General features: G+C 35.2%; 1 protein-coding gene across 1 annotated transcript in view; it reads right to left on the minus strand.

Annotated features, from left to right (window-relative positions):
• LOC145283688 (uncharacterized) overlaps positions 1-4,547 on the minus strand; it is a 224,633-nt gene extending 220,086 nt beyond the window's left edge. Inside the window, exon 1 of the mRNA XM_080132714.1 lies at positions 4,148-4,547. The gene's annotated coding sequence lies outside the window, so the exon portion shown is untranslated. The remainder of the gene's footprint in view (positions 1-4,147) is intronic.
• Positions 4,548-19,941: the final 15,394 nt, after the last annotated feature.

Consider the following 19,941-nt stretch of genomic DNA (forward strand, 5'->3'; position numbering starts at 1 on the left):
TACTTTTTCGGTAATCTTCTATAACATAAATCTCACCTGTCTGTTTAAATGTATGTATGTATGTATGTAAGCAAGGGAAAGATGATTTTCTTCTGTCAAGAAGTGACAATCATCATGTATGTATGTATGTATGTATGTATGTATGTATGTATGTTTGCCTAAAACTTACGACAGAGGCGACAGATTTTCACAAGATAGGTATTGTTTTGAAGCTCGACCATTCGGGCGACAAATATCGAAAAATTGGCTAAAATCACGAATTCTTTCACCCTCAACTGGGCACTTTTCTAAAGGAGAGGTCGCTTTTTTCGCCGATATTTTCGAAAGTCATCCCCTCTTTTCGATTAACTAGCCTTAATTTAAACATTCGTCACTTCCAGTTTAGCGATAAGCGCAACAGCGAAGACATCACGTCTTTTTTTTTCACGTCCTTTTCCTCCTTCGCGATACGGGTCCGAGCCTTCCTGCCTACTACCACTTTTTTTTTTTTTTTGCTCACCAAACACCTCCAGACACCCGGGCACCGCCGAGAACTCAGGCTAGTTACTCATAAATGAGACCGAGATTCACCAACTAGTCATAGACATGTTTTTGCTTTACTTCCTTGTAAGTGTTCACTGATAAAAAAAATCAACTATGTTCAAGTTTTATCGAAAATATTGAACAAATATTGTCGATGTTAATGAAAAAAAAAAATCTTGTGTCCCTTAACTCCCCACCTCTTCCAATTAAAGATAATATACATGATGGGCCCTCCCATCGATTTTGACGTATAAGCTCCACCACAACTAAGTTGTTTGGGAATCCACACAGATGATATTGTTTATAGTGGTGAAGGCTTTGTGCAGAACCAACCACACTTTTTCTTATAGCTCTTAATCTCTGTCGGTGCAATGGCTGCTACAAGACAGAAGATAAAGTAGGCCTTTGTTGTTACATCAGAGTTTTCCTTCTCCTAGATGCATGTCTTAACGAAGACTGGAATGCACCTCTCCCAGTGAATTAAATGCCCCCCCCTCCAGATATCAACCAAGAATTTTCTACGTCTCGGCGCGGTACATATTCCAAATCGTCACCCATCTGGTACTGGCCAGACTGATCGGTACTTAACTATTATATTTTTTCAAACGTGCTCAATATGTGTGTATAGCTTACAAATAAATAAAACATTGTAAGGAGTCTACGCAGATCGATCAACGGAGTCCTAACGAAACATAGAAATGTTTAAAATGTTGATCGATATATATATATATATATATATATATATATATATATATATATATATATATATATATATATATATATATATATATATATATATATATATATATATATATATATATATATATTATTTTTAAAAAATCAAAACAGAAACCATTTAAACAAATGAACGATAAAAACGAAGCAGTAAATCGTCTATGGAAACATAGCGGAGGGGATTAGGGCGCTGGACTGAAATACATAAGGTCCAACGTTCGAATCCTACCAACAGTCAAGCTACGCTGAAGAGGAGTAGGGCTCCGAAACACGCGTGTCCGTAGATTACTGTTTTTAAAAAGTAATAAATAAATAATACGTCAAAATAAAAAAGGGCGACTTTCTAAGAAAAACACCGGTTCTCCGAGGCGGAGATATAAACATTACTATCGTTCAAAAAATCAAAACAAAAACCACTTATATATATAATTTATGTATATACGAATTTACACCTGCTGTTAAAAATGATAGAAAAATGTATGCTTCGCCAGTATTCACATTGATATTCATGTAGAATAACATCTCAATAAATGAAGTTAAAGAAGTAATAAGAACGAAAGAAAACGTATTTATCTGGAAAGTTGATAAAGAAAGAAAAACATCAATGATTTCGTTCCGAATTCATTTCAAACGACAGGAGTTGTATGATTGCTATTTGCTTCCTCTTTTTTCCTAAACACCTGAAATAATGCAATTCAATGTTATAAGAGAAATAGCAAGAGTTCTCCAATTCCTTGTGTAGGAGCACATATATTTTTATTCAGTGGATACAATACACTATTTTCATCATCTATTCATACTTTCGGGTTGACGGAAACACTAAAACTGAACCCACAAGGTTAAAAATACCAAATATAACTGATGAATCAGTAAAACTAAAGTTACCGATGGATGATCAGAACAATGTATAGTGTCCATTGTATAATATACACACACATGCACGCGCGCACACACACACACACACACATACATATATATATATATATATATATATATATATATATATATATATATATATATATATACATTAGCCTTTATTATTGAGCGGAAGATAAAACGTAAAAACTGTAAAAGAAAGTAACACTAAATTCGGGAAAATATCAAAAATCTGAAATTTTGAAACTAAATTTTCTTTAAGTAATTTGTGTGTGTGTATTTTAATTTCACTCTTTAAAATTCTTTACCAATTTACTTTATCAGCAAAAAAAAAAAAAAAAAAAAAATAGTTAGTCTTTAGTGTTTAATTTTACGTTATATATATTTGATTTGTTATGAAAAAAAAAAGTAAATAAATTGAATTTTTGCCCAGTCTTGCGGTAAATGTGATAATCAAACACAGACAAAAACACATGCAATGCTACCAAAACAAACTTCATTTCTTTTAACAATTAAAAAACCATTCCAATCCCCAGTTGTTATTACTGATAGCGCCCTTCCCGAGCGCCTGGCGTTCAATCTCCTCAGTTTAAATTTCACAGACAACATAAACTGAAATAAATATGCTGAATACATGTTACAAAGAAAATGAACCGGACTAGAAAACTTGTCATACTTGTATTATTGCCACTTCTGGATTAGTGCACTATTCACTTCGACAGACCCCCCCCCAAGAGTCTCAAACCTAATAGGTTCCACAGTATCTACCAAGACCCAACCCCTGTCTCAACGCTTTTTGCTTGTTTTACAACTACGTCTACGGAATGTACTCCAATGAACTTGCTGAACTTGCGCCTCTTCAATGTAAATATCTTCAATCAAACCTACGAGCAGCAAAATCCCACCCCTTCACTTTAGAGAATCGAAGCGGCACCTACTCTAGGTGAGTTGAACAGGCTTCCTCCATAGGAGGAAGTTCCATTTGGATATTCAATTCAGAAATGCTCTTCAGCCGCTTGTATGCATATCTCCGTTACGATGTTTCTACAGTTCTTGCAGGGAGATGGTCACCTATTTGGCATTGAAAAGGCTTAACGTTGCTTAACTTTGGTGATCTAACGAGAATCGGTGAGCCAATGTAATTATGGTGCATATTTCCGTGTATAGGTTCCTGAATGAAGGATAACTTTCTACTTTGATAGCTTATTTCCTTGGACTGCTTGCATTTAGAATTCGCTCCCTGTTCTGTTTTCCCGACGATACCGACTTGAATAAATTTAAATGTAAAGTGAACAAACGTTTTGGACGCAACTCTCCGCTTAGGGTGTCGTCTGATCACAGTAGTTCCTTGCGTTTCAGTAGCAGTTTGGAGTGAACAAAATTAAACAAACGAAGAAAACATCTCGACTTTTGCTGAACTGAACACATTTAATAATTACAACTTTTTAATGAACCTTAAAAACATACTAACAACAATATTTTCATGTCACATTAATAGTTTATTAGTTAAATTATTTTATTTCATTTGTGATGTCTCTTATCATATTCCAATGTTTATTTGAATAATTAAAAAAAAACATTAAAAATGTAATCACACACGCACACACACACGCACACACACACACGGGCGTACTTGCAAAATTCGACGTGACATAGCCTTCAGAACGCGTGGTACTACCTGGCCCTCATGTCAAGATAAAAGTGTAGTATCTGTTTTGCTCGGTATCAAGAAGATATCTCAGGTATTACATTCTCCAAAATGGAGACAGAGAGCTATCTCATGTCGTCCGAGGCGCCCTCACCCGGAAATACTGACGAAATCGCCATAACTATTTTTGTATCCATTTAGCGTGCCCCTTTTGCGTGGGGGGGGGGACAGGGGGATCCTCACTATAAACGGAGATTTTGTCTAACGTCGCTTCTATGAGAATTAGGTGGACACACACACACAGACAAACACATATACCTATGCGATTTGCAATAAAGATAAGTAAAAAAAGTAGTTTTTACTTACGACTGTTAGTTTGATTATTTTGTAGACCCCTTACTTCATAGATTGTTTTGTTTGAAGTTGTTTTTCGCAACGTGCGCCTACGTTGCGTTAGTCAAACAAGTAAAAGTCCTTGTTTTGCTTTTCAATTTTTTTTTTTTTTGTCTTAAACAACACGTCCGTTCACTGTGGCTGATTTGTCTGACTGCCTTTTCAATGCACGCTCGATAAAGTTTTGCGACTTTTACACACTTTTTTTTTTTTTAAGCGTTCCGTTTTTTTTTTTCGATCGTACGTGTGTCTATGTGGTAAAAAAAAGTGTCGAGAACAAAATAAATAAAAACTCTGCTAGTGAAAAAAGAGGCACACGACTTACCGCCTTTTCGTTTTCTTTTTGTGTATGTGTGTGTGTGTGTGTGTGTGTGTGCGTGTGTATCCCCACTCCTCCTTCTTTTTCTTTCATTGACGCCTTCTTTTCTTCTGTTAGAAAAGCGAAAAACTACCGTCTTCTCACCCATACCCTCTCTACTACTACTACTACTACTACTACTACTACTACTAGGAGAAGTCCCAAAGTAGGAAGGGGTAGGCGAAAGGGGTCCTTTTTCCTGATGGAAGAAGAATCAGTACTCTTTGCATATATATATATATATATATATATATATATATATATATATATATATATATATATATATGTGTGTGTGTGTGTGTGTGTGTATTCTCATGTTTCATGTATACACATGCTATTATAAGATGGTATATTATATATTGTGTATAGATTTTCAGTATGAAAAGTGATTTAGTAGAGTTGAGTAATAAAGTATGAAACTATATCTATAGCAATATATATATATATATATATATATATATATATATATATATATATATATATATATATATAATTATAAGAACGCCACAGCCCACAAAGCTATGCCAGCCAACGAACCGGAAGTCTAAGACCCGAGTTTCGCCCTTATTTGGGCTCATCAGTCAGACATATCCTCACCTGGGATTTGATGCGGATATATCTGACTGATGAGCCCAAATGAGGGCGAAACTCGAGTCTTAGACTTCCAGTTCGTTGGCTGGCATGGCTCTTGTGGGCTACGGCGTTCTTTAGACTGTGGAAATAATTATATATAATCTATCACATTCTGAAAATTCTATATTCATATATATATATATATATATATATATATATATATATATATATATATATATATATATATATATATACTAGCAAAATTACACGTCGTTGATTGGGTTCAAAACAGCCTACAGAAAATGGACTCTGATTTATTAAAGTATGATAGGTTATGAAAAGGAAAGGCTGTAAAGAGATAGCTTCGAATTTGGGGGTATCAAAACCAAAGCAAAATATGATGAAAGTAAAAATAAAATAGATAAACCCCATAATTTATTATACCATACCTGTTCACACTGAAACACTTATCACAATATTCTGTGGATCTATATTAAAAAACCTTGTTAAACTTTGTGCCATATTTCCATTATATGGAGGTCAGACTCGAACGAACACCCTATAATTTTATTATACCATATTTCTTCAAACTGAAACATAATTATCAAAGTATACTTACGCAGATAGATATGAAAAGTCTTTATTAAAGTTTGTGCCTATTTCCTTTCTATGGAGGCCAGGCGCAAATGCAGACCCCACAATTTTATTATACCATCTGTATTTAAAACATACTTATCAAAGTATTCTTATGTACATCTATATCAAAAACACTTGTAAACGTTTTTTTTTTTAATTTTTAAATTTTTTATTTCAATACTTTGTGGACCAGGCGCGAACGCAGACCCCAGAATTTTAATGAACCACCGTTCTGCCAAATCAAACATAACCATTCCTGTGTCTCGATACATCTATCATTATATGTAATCAGTTTTTTAAAATAGTCAACCATATAGGAGCCTATTCGTGACCACACACACACACACACACACACACACACACACACACACACACACACACACACACACACACACACATTCATCTTTATATTATATTATATTATACATATGTGTGTGTATGTGTGTGTGTTTTATGTTTATATATATATATATTTATATAATCATTATTTTATGTATTTACATAAAATTTTATGTTTTTATTTTTAGTATTTACTTCTAAAGTGCTCGATACGTAAGTAGAGCTAGGTAGTAAGTTTTAAAATATATATGTGGTAATTAAGCAACACAGAAGTTTCCGTGTTTCTTGCTCTTGATGATATATATATATGTTAATCGTGACATCCTACACCGAAGATTCCCAAAAGGATGAAACACTAGTGTCTGTAGGTATTTAATTATTATAGTAAAAATAATAATAATAATTATGACAGCCCCTTTAAGAAATTCGTTTCTTATCGTTGAGTACTTTCAGTTGAATTAAAGTCGGTCAATTTAGCTCTTATACATAGATTATCATATAACGATTAGATCACTGTCTGACCGACGTAAATGAACATTTAAAATTAAAATGTTTAAATTCAACGTTATTTCATGCGGTTAATGGTAGCCGAATTGATACGGTCGTCGCTAATCGAGCCAGATATGTCTCGTGTTGCGGGGTTCGAATCGTTCGACTGGTGTTAATCGTGATACCCTACACTGAAGATTCACGAAAGGATGAAACACTAGTGTCTATAGGTATTTAATTATTATAGTAATAATAATAATAATAATTATATATATAATTATATATATATATATATATATATATATATATATATATATATATATATATATATATAAATAAATGCAACTTCGGCTATGTGTGTAAGTCCGTTCCTTTTAGATTTCGAAACGGCTGAACAAATTTTCTTGAAAATTTACAAAACTTTAATGTATATCTCTGGGAGTGATTTTAGTTTAGTTTTGTTTCAGAATACTCCCGATTATTACCGATAATCGATAATCGAAACCGTTATTGTTATTTTTTCTATCATGGGTAAGTTTATTTTTTCCATTTCGTCACTTACCAACAATGACAGAACAACGGGTGATGAAAATTCTATTGTGGGTAAGTTGATGGCGTGTTTTTTTTTTTTTTTTTGCTTGACTTGGTCTATAGGTTCAAAGTTTTTTTTTTATCATTAATTGCAAAGTATTTTATAAGACTTGAAAATTTACATTTTTTTTTGTATGACGTGGTCTGTGGGTTTAAACCCCGAACGTAAATTTCTTAATGTTTTTTTTTTTCGTTAACTGAAAAGAAGTTTATATAAAATAATTTAATAAAAAGAAACAGTGTTGTCTAGAGTGCAATGTAGAAGAACATATATTTTGGACTAAGTTACTGCATGGAGCTTCCTCCAGGCGATTTCACGGATTTCGATGACAATAAAAAGATAGGAGTGTGAAATATTCGTTGATCATCATTCAATCCTGGGCAACGTCGGGTCCCCCTGCTAGTATGTATATATATATATATATGTATATATATGTATGTGTGTATATATATGTATGTATGTGTGTATATATGTATGTATATATATGTATGTATATATATGTATGTATATATATATGTATGTATGTGTATATATATATGTATGTATATATATATGTATATATATGTATGTATGTGTATATATATATGTATATATATGTATGTATGTGTATATATATATGTATGTATATATGTATGTATATATATGTATGTATATATATGTATGTATGTATATATATGTATGTATGCATGTGTATGTATATATGTATGTATATATATGTATGTATATATATGTATGTATGTGTATATATATGTATGTATGTATATATATGTATGTATGTGTTTATATGTATGTATATATATGTATGTATATATATATATGTATATGTATGTATGTGTATGTATATATATGTATGTATATATGTATGTATATATATGTATGTATATATGTATGTATATATATGTATGTATATATATGTATGTATATATGTATGTATATATATGTATGTATATATATATGTATGTATATATATGTATGTATATATATATATATTTTTTTTTTTTTTTATTACATTTTCACCCCAAACAAGGCAAATTGCCACTTTGGTGTAGGGGGCTACTATCAGGGGCAACAACTACTGGGGTACTATGTAGGGATTTGGGCAGCAAGGTGTCGGTTCACGTTACACTTGAACTTCTGCACGTCAGTACTGTTGGGGAAGCAGGGACCTGGAATGGAATTCCAGAGTCTTGCGGTTCTGGGGAAGAAACTATTGGAGTAAAAAGATCTTTTACATCTAGGGACCTCTACAGTGTGGGGGTGGGATCTAGTAGCCTGTCGGGTTTGTCGAGGGTGCTCGCGTCGTGGGGGCACAAGTGATTGCAGTTCATCAGAGCATTCACCACTAAAATACTTGTAGAACAGGCAGAGGGATGCAACATTTCGTCGATGGGACAGAGGCTGAAGCTTAGATGCCAGTTCAGGGCCTATCAGATTTGCGACTCTCTTTTGAACCTTGTCAAGGAACGAGAGACTAGTAGCAGATGCACCAGCCCAGATGTGGCAGCAATACTCCATACATGGGCGAATGGTGGCCTTATAGAGGTACAGGATACTTTCGGGTGTTAGTAGTTTTCTAGCACGGTAGAGAGAGCCTACCTTTCTTGCAGCGGCCCTGGCAATGCCTTCAATGTAATTGTTCCAACTCATGTTTCCTGTGAACGTTAGGCCAAGGAGTTTGAAAGATGGACTCTCAGATAAAGGGTCGTTGGCCATTGCTATTGGTGGTAGAGAGGGTTTCTTGTAATTATTGAATGAAACTAGTTTAGTCTTGGCAGCATTGAACGCGACCAACCACTTTTGTCCCCATTCCACTACAGATTGGAGGTCTTCCTCTAGTGTTTCTGCCATTTCTTTAGAAATGTGTTCATTCGTCTTCCTGTCGTGTCTGCCATAGAGTGTAGTGTCATCAGCATATATACCCATCTCAGAGGCAATGTTGTCGGGGAGGTCATTTATGAATATCAGGAACAATAGAGGTCCAAGGATAGAACCCTGGGGCACTCCCGCATTTATATCATATTGTTTAGATGTGCGACCGTCGAGGACTACCTGGATTTTTCTCTTGTCTAAGAAGGATTTAATTATGTTAAGTATTCTACCAGTGATACCGTAAGATCTAATCTTCCTGAGGAGACCCTCATGCCATACCCTGTCAAAAGCCTTAGATATATCTAGAGCTACCGCTCTGCCTTCCCCCGCTTTGTCCAGTGATTGGTATATACGTTCAGAGATCACGGTGAGGATGTCTGCTGTGGAACGGGCTTGTCTAAATCCATATTGTTTGTCAGTCAGTAGTTTAGCATCTGTAAGATGATGGACTAGAGCATGGTTAATTATGGTCTCAAATATTTTGGCAAAAAGTGGGAGGAGGCTAATGGGGCGATAATTTGATGGGTCTGTCCTTTCGCCAGAATTCTTGAATACTGGTACAACAGAAGCAGTTTTCCAACAGCCCGGAAAGCAAGCTTCATTAAGACATTTGTTGTAGAGTTTGGAGAGAACTGGAGCTACTTCGGCTGAGCACTTTTTTAATAGCACAGCTGGGATAAGATCGGGTCCACATGCTTTTGAGGTGTCAAGGTTTTTTATGATAGCATGCACCTGAGCAGGGGTGGTTTTCAGATCGTCTAGTGTGGCGTCTGTCCGCATAGGAAAGTCAGGTAGGGGGTGGTTGGAAGAGTCCAGTGTGGAGTTTGAGGCAAACCGACTGGCAAGCATGTTAGCCTTGTCGGTTGCTGAGGAGACAACCTCGTGATTGTTGGTTAGTGGGGGAATTGTTGATTGCCCATTATTTACTACACTGTTGTAGATTTTCCAGAAGTCTCGAGTTCCTAGTTTTTGTGCTTCGATGCGCTTTTTAGTGGTTTCCGTAAATTCTCTCTTAGCTGTCGCTATTTCTTTCTTATATATATATATATATGCATGTATATATATGTATGTATATATATATGTATGTATGTATATATATATATGTATGTATATATGTATGTATGTATATATCTATGTATATACATGTATGTATATATCTGTATTATGTATGTATATATATGTATATATGTATGTATATGTATGTATATATATGTATATATGTATACGTATGTATATATATGAATGTATATATATGTATATATGTATGTATATATATTTATATATGTATGTATATATGTATATATATGCATATATGTGTTTATATATATATATATATATATATATATATATAAGAGCAAATAGTTAATAAAACATAAGAGCAAATTGTTAATATATATAAACAAACAAACAAAAATAATATATATAAACAAACAAACAAACAAACAAACAAACAAAAAAGCATAATCGTTATAATTCCATAAGCGTTATATAGGTACGTGCAAAATGAATGTCAATTTTTATATAATATTGAATAATAATTTAAAAAAATTCATTTAAAAACAGGAACATAGAAAAATAATTAAATTACAAAATGCTACAAATGATACAAACGTTCAGAATACGGATGCAGGTCTGGGAAAATAAAACAACTAGCCCCTCTTCTTCCCTTTTAATTACATGATGTCATTTTCACAGTCTTTCGACTGGCTGGAATTTTGGCCTTCCGTATATTCCGTGTTTACAAAACTTTAGTTATTTGCGCTTTTGCGAACGGCAGAATCACTCGGTTTTGGGTCTAATTAATTTTTTTTTTTTTTACAAAGAAGGTTTTTTTTTTTAATTTAATTTAATATCTTAGGACTTTATTTTAAATAGACCCTGAAAACTAATATTTTTTTTTTAAAGGATTTTTACAATGAATTTATCTGAATTGGTTAGCTCGCTGTGAAAACATTTTTCATAACTTTTTTTCCCCCGTATACAAATAGTTTTTTTTTCTTTTTGGAAAGAAAGTTTAGTCCTTAATCTTTCAAATACATTAAAAATGTAGTCGGAAATCTACAAAAAAATTATGATACATCGGCTTTCAAAACTATGTCCCCCTATCTTTATTCGTCCATTTTTGCCCGTACCTAGCGTTATAGTTTTCTTCTAATGTCGGAATAAGCGTAATAGTCTGGTAGTAATATGCCATAACCAGTGATTACAGTTTCGAGTGATCTATGGCGATCCGGTATCGAATTTCACCACGCCACGTCCACTCGCATTGTAGAGCGAAACAGCTGTTTAAATAGATGTTCAACAGGTATTAACGAAAAAGAAATATTTTTCATGTTTATTTTTTTTTTACTCGCAAAATAAGAAAAAAAATTTCTATATTTCTGCGATAAATTTAATGCGACATTTTTCAAATAAATGTTTCCTTTTTCCGCACACGAGTAATCTCTCTTTTTTTAGAAATACAACCCAGTCATCCGTTATTTTTGTTTTATTACACCTACGCATGCGCGTGCATGTGCTCGTGCGTAAGGACATTCGCACCTTTTGATCCTCGGCAAGTTTATGTTTTTATTTTATTTTATCTAATAAAAAATTCTGGGGCGAAATCAAAAACATAAGATAGATGAATGCTTTTGCGTGCGTATATGATAAAAAGGAAAACAACATACATTTGGCTGGGTGCGTAGAAAAGAAAATAGACGAGCCTATATGTAGGCGTGACGAGAGAAAGAGGGCGCGCAGAAAAGAGGAATGATGGAAGACGAGCGCGGACGATCGGACTGGCTTGACAATACCTAAGCAAAAAGAAACACGGTCGCTGTCTGTATTGGGTGCCGTAATTTAAACTCGTACAACAATGAGTAAATAAACAAACCAACATAGTGTGCGAAGCAAAAAGGAGTTTTATACATCACCAACTCTATCGTGTAAAGCCAATTAAAAATTAAACCTTTTCGAAATAGTTGTCACAGAGTGTAATGCGACTATATAACAGAAAATTTAAGAATTAATCTTTTATCTTTCCGCGTGTCCCTGCCCCCAACTATTTCTTCCACCATCTCTCATTTTGGCGCATATTTTGTGATTAAGATATCCATGTTCTCGTACGTCTTTGATTTATATATTTTATTTCACAAAACAAAAAGTTTAACAAAATTAAATTAGGCGCAATATCCTCGTTGTGGAACCCCAGAAGAGGAAACGCCAGAACACGCGTTCTTCGAATACAGCGAACTCTGGCGGTACTCGGCGTATATTAACGAAGTGATGGCTGATATCGACCCCAAGCATCCTCGCACGTTTGGCGCATCCCAGTCTTCCACTGCGTCGAAGTATCGTCGGACAGGGAAATACCAATGGTGTTTCTCGCGATCCTGACCGTAGCAAGAATGGTGGCATGAACGTCGCGACTGAATGAGAAGTGTGAGGTTGAATCTTTTGCTGATTAGGGTCTGATCGCGTTCTTTAAGCACCAAACAAAGGCCAAGATCAGAAGATGGATCAGAATAGCAAGCTTGTGTGCACGAAAAGGTGCCAAGTTGGAGAACGTGTTCCCCGACTGAACATAACGCACACGTTTACAGGTTCGTTGGATCTCAGGCCCCTTGAGGTAAGTCCTTTGTATAGTGTAGGCGCTTAGTCGAGTGAATGCTCTACTTCTCCGATACCCACACCCCAGCTTTTCTTTTCGTCCCTGGTCACATGGTCACATCACTAATTGATCTCATTTTAGAGCGACATCACATACCCCCAGTCGTCTACACCAGTTTCCTCGTTCCCGTCTAGAATTTAGTTTCATTTGGAGATCAACCTGCTTGTTTTCAGTCCCCATCAAGCAGGAAAACGGTGGGCGGTTACCGTCTAAAAAGAGTAAGGAGGTCCTTACTAACACTTTTTTTTTTTACTTTCCTCCCTCTCCATACCAATGAAATTGTCCATATTATGTTCGGATCTCTTGGCCAGTTTTCTGACTAATAAATATATGGTCATGCGCAGTGCGCGCACAAATCTGTTGCCAATTTTTCCGATTCCTGTCTAGATACGCGTCACTTTAAAATTAGGGTAAAAGTTAGGATAGCATAGGTTTATATATTTATTTTAATCTTCGTTATTTTGGAAATATGGCATATATAATAAAGTAATTAAAAAGAGTTTTTGAATGCACAATTTGCATAATTATTTTAAGCTGTTTATACTAAATGTTTTCTATCAAATATTTAAAATTTTATAGTTCCATCTTCTTGTCGATATTAACACTTAGTAATTGAAGTGATATGATATGAAAAGACGATAAATTACCAACGCATTTCTTAAAATATTATATTAATTAATTTTTAAAATAGCTTTCCTTCCACTCTCTCTCTCGCCGTTCCATTTCTAGGTGACATTGATACATTAAGCTGAGCGACTAGTTTAAATATGGTCTAAAAACTAGAACGTCTGGCCCATCCTTAAAATATACTTTTATGCCTTTAATTTTTAGAATATTTCATTTAATTTTCCTCGGCCGATGGAAGCATACAGGATTCTTCTCTTTTGTTCGAGAAGCCAATAATAGCTTTTTCACTTAGTACCTTTCCAGTGGAAAAATATTCTACCGTAATTTTAGGATGACATCTTCATATCTGGAATTCACTTTTCAACCACTTGTTGCAAATTTTTATTTCTGTATGCTACAATCAGCTGGATTATTACTTTTCTATTGGACTTTTTCATGTGCATCTATACACTTGCTTAATCAAAAATTTTCTTTGAATTGCACAACGAGCTTTGGGTTCCTTTGAAATATCCTTTTAATCTATATATTTATGTATATATGACTTCCTTCATAGTTTGTAGTTTTCTATTTATGTGCTAACCAGCATAATTTATAGTCTGCCTATGAATATCATTTTGCTAACTACTTTCTTCTGAGGATAGCCATTCTTTGAAATTTCATGGAATAAAGTTTTTTTTAAAGTTTTTAACATGTATTCCTTGGCGAATAATAAATTTGTTGTAATTTCGAATTTACATATTGTAAATTCTAATTTACAGAGTTTAAATTCAATTTATATCTCACTCTTTCTCTCTCTCTCTCACACGCACACACACACATATATATATATATACATATAAATAAATATATCTATCTATCTATCTATCTATCTATCTATCTATCTATCTATATATATATATATATATATATATATATATATACGAGCAAGCAGTTAATAAAACATGTTAAAAACACTTTGAAAAAGAGGTAAAAACATATTTAATCTGAAAAGGAAACACTTGATAAGTGGATAGTCCTTAATCCGCGGAGTTTCGAAGAAATACTTTCCTTCTCATCAGAGAGTAGGAATTAGCAAAATGCGGGATCGGATTTTGCATGCAAAAGTATTTGATGAAACAACAAGTAAGTCAAAGATCTTACTTGATAACAAAAAAGTGAAGCAGAGGGAATATGGCGAAGAAAAAGGTGATTACACGTGAATGGATAGTCTGGTGGAAGATAAATAATCCAGTGACGGTTTATATATATATATATATATATATATATATATATATATATATATATATATATATATATATATATATATATATATATATATATACCGGGCTAGTCAAAAGTTATACTTTGTATCTTTGATTTAAGTTGCATTGATTCACTTTTTATGAGGTAAAGATAACAAAAATCATATAATACTTGTAATATAATATTCAAACAGTATGTTTACTCAATATGACCTCCATCAGCATTAATAACGCCGCTTAGCCGTGGTCTGAACCCTTGACAAACTTTTCGGATGTACTCCTTGCTCATTTAGAACCACGTGTGGTTCACAGCAGCCTTCGAGTTTTCTACGCTACTGTGACGACATTTGCACGCCTTGCTCGCAACATGCGTCCAGATGCTGTAGTCCAACGGATTGAAATCTTGATTGCAGGGAGACAAAAATCCTTCCACCAAGAATTAATGTTTTCCTTTAACCAGTCTTTAACGATTTTGGTGCTGTGTAATTCATATTGTTGGAAGACGTAATCGGACTTTTTGACGACCCTCTTGATCCATTGATCCAAGGAAGCAATTTGGTCTGGAGGACATGTTTATAGTCACGGGCGGTAAACCGGTATCCAGTGGGGAACTACACTTGAGGCATCTTCTTCCCATTTGGAGAAACAACTTGAAACATCACAACTGACGCCGGATGTTTTGTCGTGGAGATATTACGCACTTTAGAGACATCTTGACCAAAGGACACTACTCTGTCATTCTGTTTATTCACGAAAGGATCGACGGTGAAGTATTTTCGTTTGAAAAAATGATAATTCGGTTTCCATGGCTTTTGATGTTGTTGAGAAGCTTTTTATTGCATTCAAGGCGCTTCTTCTTTTTTATATCCCAACCGTCAACAGGGGGTTTCTTATCATTTTCAGGCTCATTCGACCTTGTAGCTTAACAGCCCTCCTGACAGTTTCTATAAGCGAGATGTGTCATTTTAAGAGTTGGATTGTTCTCGAATTCCATTTTTATCGTCTTAGTCTTCACAAATCGGGGTCTTCCTTTGCAAGGGCGATCCTTGAAGATTTCTCCATTGGCTCTACGGCATGCAACTCTATGCACCGTCATACGACTCACACTAAGGTGCTTCGCAAAGTCTGTTATTTTATGGGACGCAATTTTTTTTTTGCTTCGATTTTGATTGCGTTATCAAATAATTGTACAGTAAATGCTAATATCACGTTATTAAAGCACGAACTTTAATAATCTGTAATGCAGAAAGGAAAATTAGATATGAAAATATTAACTTAAACCCAAAATACAAAAGTGCAACAGGACTTTTTACCGGCTCGGTATAGACATAAAACGCGCTTAGTGATGAAAATGTTATTTCCGAATTAAGCGTGACAGACCAAGAAAATAATCAACCCACTGATATAGACACATGTTGAAAGGAACAGTCATTATTTTCGACGCAGCAATATCAAGTTCTGCCGGATTTACATAAATTCTGAGGTCGTTTTGTAATAATAATTATATGAAATAGTATCTTAATGACTAAAGTAGATGGAGTATTCTGTTATGTTAGCAGCTTTCATATGTCAGCTGATGCACTAGAAAGAAAGGGTAATCCTTTAAGAATATGTAAAGAACAAGAGAATGTTTGGCAGGCGAAAGGGATAACATTCATTTCTATTTAAGGTTGGTTTCATCGAAGAAAAAGGTAATGTTATGAATTGCTTTTAAGAAACGATAGTTTTTGGTCTTCTTTTAACAAAACTAGTATGACCAGAATTCAGAGAAAGCATTATAATTCGTTATAATAAATTACGAGAATTATATTAATTGTATAAGTACAAATTAATAGAAAAGGATTTTATATTAAGTGAAAATTGAAAAGCTTAATTCCTTTCATTACAAATTGTATACGACATAATCACGTTGACACACCGGTTTCCGTTAGATGACCGAAGTTAAGTGACGTTGGGCCTGGCCAATACTGAAATGGGCGACCATTTGGTAATACCAGGTGCTGTATGTGCTCGGAGCATGGAAAGGGATGGGCGCCGCCAGGCTACTCTTGCCCAAAACACACTGCGTGAAATAATGTAGCGCCACCACGACCCCCGGGGTTTAAGGGATACGTCACGTCACAAATTACTAAAAATGGCTTAACGTTTCGTTGGGACAAACTAACAAAATATATTTTTACTCTATTAGAATAAATTGTCAGAAAGGGCCTTATATTCCGTGGGGACAAAATGAAGCCAACTCCTGGGGCCATAAAAAGGGAAATAAAAAAAGTTTAAAAAACGAAAACGTTATTCTATGTAAAATTAGAACGTAATCAGGCGAACTAAATATGTTTAAATATGTTGTTTTAAAAGAATTTACAATATGAGTTAAAGTAAAAAAAACAAAACAACAACAACAACAACCACCACCACCACCACCACAGTAGTCAATTTTGAATTTGATAAAAATAAGAACTTATTTTTTTCGGAATGTTAAACCGTACAGAGTTACGAAAGAAATTGTGTTTGGACCGCCTTTGAGATATGAGTAAAACGGAAATAACACGTGAAAACGCTGAAAAATTATTATTAGTTTGTTTCCCTAATAGGATTTAAGCTAATAGCGGAAACTTGGAATTTTAGTGTATGTTAATGGCCTTTGAAATATTAGTGTAGGGACGGGGCAATGAATAAGTTTCCTCGCATTAAGTTGCTGCAAATGAAATATTAGTTTATTTCCGCAGAGGGATTTAGTCTAATAATGGCAATTTTTAGAAAAATGAAAACAAAATCTTATTCTTAAAACTGAAAGTAATGTGTCACTAATTTTTGTATTAAGATTCTTTATAATAAAAGTTTTATTTGGCCTGATGAAAGAAGAAAACGTTATTAGAAAGCAAATAATGTGCATGAATTTAAGTGTAAGAACAAATCAATACTCCTATAAATTTGGGATTTTTTCGTGTATTGATATTCATATTAAAACCTCTTTTTTCTATTTATTTATTTATTTATTTGCTTCCCAATTGAGCAAATTAGGCACAAGGCCGTTTTTAATGTGGAGAGTGAGGGAAGGGAGACCAGCTCCCCGGAGAGAGAACTGGATAATGACAATTGGTATGAAGGGTTTCCCCTATATTGACCAAAATTGATTGTATTTATTTGCTTCCCCATTGAACAAATTTGATACAAGCTGTTTTTTTTAATGTGGAGAGTGAAGGGGAGGGGGGAACAACCCCCCCCCCGAGGTTGAGGGAACTGGATAATGACTATTGGTATATAGGATTTTCCTTACATTGAACAATAAGTGATGGTATTCATTTTCTTCCCTACTCAGCGAATTAGGCACAAGGCCATTTTTTAACGTGGAGAGTGAAGGGGAGGGGGATCAGTTCCCTCTCAGGGGAACTGGATATTGACAATTGGTATGATGGGTTTCCCCTAAATTGATCAATAACTGGCAATGGTCTTATATGTGGGGTTGCCTTATGGTCTTTGATTTCAGTATCTGCCGGAACAGATACTACACTTTGAGATTCATGCCCAGCCCCCGCAGGGGCCGGACGGAACTGAGGGTATTTATTTGGTTCCACATTCAGCAAATTAGGCACAAGGCCGCTTTTAATATAGAGAGTGAAGGGGAGGGGGACCAGTTCCCCCGAGAGAGAACTGGATAGTGACAATTGGTATGAAGAGTTTCCTCCACATTGACCAAAACTGATTGCTTAAGAGCAATGGTCCTATATGTGGGGTTTGTATTTATTTGCTTCCCCACTGAACAAATTAGGCACAAGGCCGTTTTTTAATGCGGATAGATTGGGGAACTGGAGACCAGCTCCCTGGGGAGTAGAGGAGCTGGATAGTGACAATTCGTATGAAGGGTTTCCCCTACATTGACCAATAACTGATTGCCACAAGAGCAATATATGTGGGGTTGCCCCTACATATGGTCTTTGATTGCAGCATCTGCCGCAACAGATGGTGTTTATTTGCTCCCCCACTGAGCAAATTAGGCACAAGGCCGTTTTTAATGTGAGGTAAAAACCAGCTCCCCTAAAAGTAGGCAAAAAGGGGGCACTCTGGTTACCAAAAATAATAATTGTCCCAGTATAGAGGGTTTTTATTTAAATGCTGCCCACATCAGCATTATGTGGCACAAGGCCGGAAAGTGGGAACCCCGCAGGTTCCCCTAAAGGAGGGGCACTCCTGCAATTTTAAAAATTGCCTGAGTAACCCCGTCGGCATTCCCCGGTCGGGGCGCCTCAGGCAGCAAGCAATAAACTTGCCCCACCAGAAAGCCCGGTGGCAAGGCCTGGGAGGGTGGACCTCCTAGGTATTACCCAGGCGGTTCCCAGTATAGAGGGTTTCCCCTCCATTGACTGGTACAAATTATCTTAAGTGCAGCATCTGCCGCAACAGATGGTATTTATTTGCTCCCCCACCGAGCAAATTAGGCACAAGGCCGATTTTTAATGTGAGGAGTGAAGGGAGGGGGAAGGGAAAAAGGGGACCAGCTCCCGAGAGGTGGGAAATGGGAGCTGATTAATGGTCAGGCATGTGGGGTTGCCCCCACATCTGGTCTTTGCTAGTCATAGCTTGCAGTATCTGCCGCAACAGATGGTATTTATTTGCTCCCCCACTGAGCAAATTAGGCACAAGGCCGTTTTTAATGTGAGGTAAAAACCAGCTCCCCTAAAAGGGGTCACTCTGGTTACCAAAAATAATAATTGTCCCAGTATAGAGGGTTTCCCCTCCATTGACTGGTACAAATTATCTTAAGTGCAGTATCTGCCGCAACAGATACTACACTTTGATAACAGAAAATGACCTTGACCCGAAGGCCAAGAAGAAAAAAGGCGAACCTTTTTACGTTTATTTAAAAAGAAACTACAACTTTGTTATATATGGGTTGTAGAATTACAAAAGATCTAGCAAATTTGCATATTCTTTTAAACATTCATTTTAATTAATTCCTTATTAGTTTTTTTTCGTGTCTTATGGGATGATCATCTTTAGTTAACTATTATGCATAATTATATTAATGCAGATATTCTACATGATTTATACTTGTGTAATATTTGCGTAAAAAGTTTATAGTAAACACAAACCTTTTCTCTCTATATATTTATGTATGCGTATATATATTGTTTTAAAAAGATTTGCCTACCAAACTCCTCTGTCAATTTTTGGTTTACAGGCGTGAAATTTAATATATACGGTATTCGAACCCATGCGGAACTTTATATTTGGGGTTTAACCGGAAGATCGGTGCAAAAGTGTGAAACTTAAAAAAGTGGAATTTGCCAGGTGAAAGTCGAACGACAGCATCACGAATATGCATGCATAACGTAATAGCTATTGGCTCATGTTTTAATTTTTAGCCGTGCAGCAAACATGTCTTCATAGCTC

The sequence above is a fragment of the Euprymna scolopes genome, chromosome 8, assembly GCF_053919585.1.
Source record: "Euprymna scolopes isolate OS-2025 chromosome 8, ASM5391958v1, whole genome shotgun sequence".
Lineage (NCBI taxonomy): Eukaryota > Metazoa > Mollusca > Cephalopoda > Sepiida > Sepiolidae > Euprymna > Euprymna scolopes.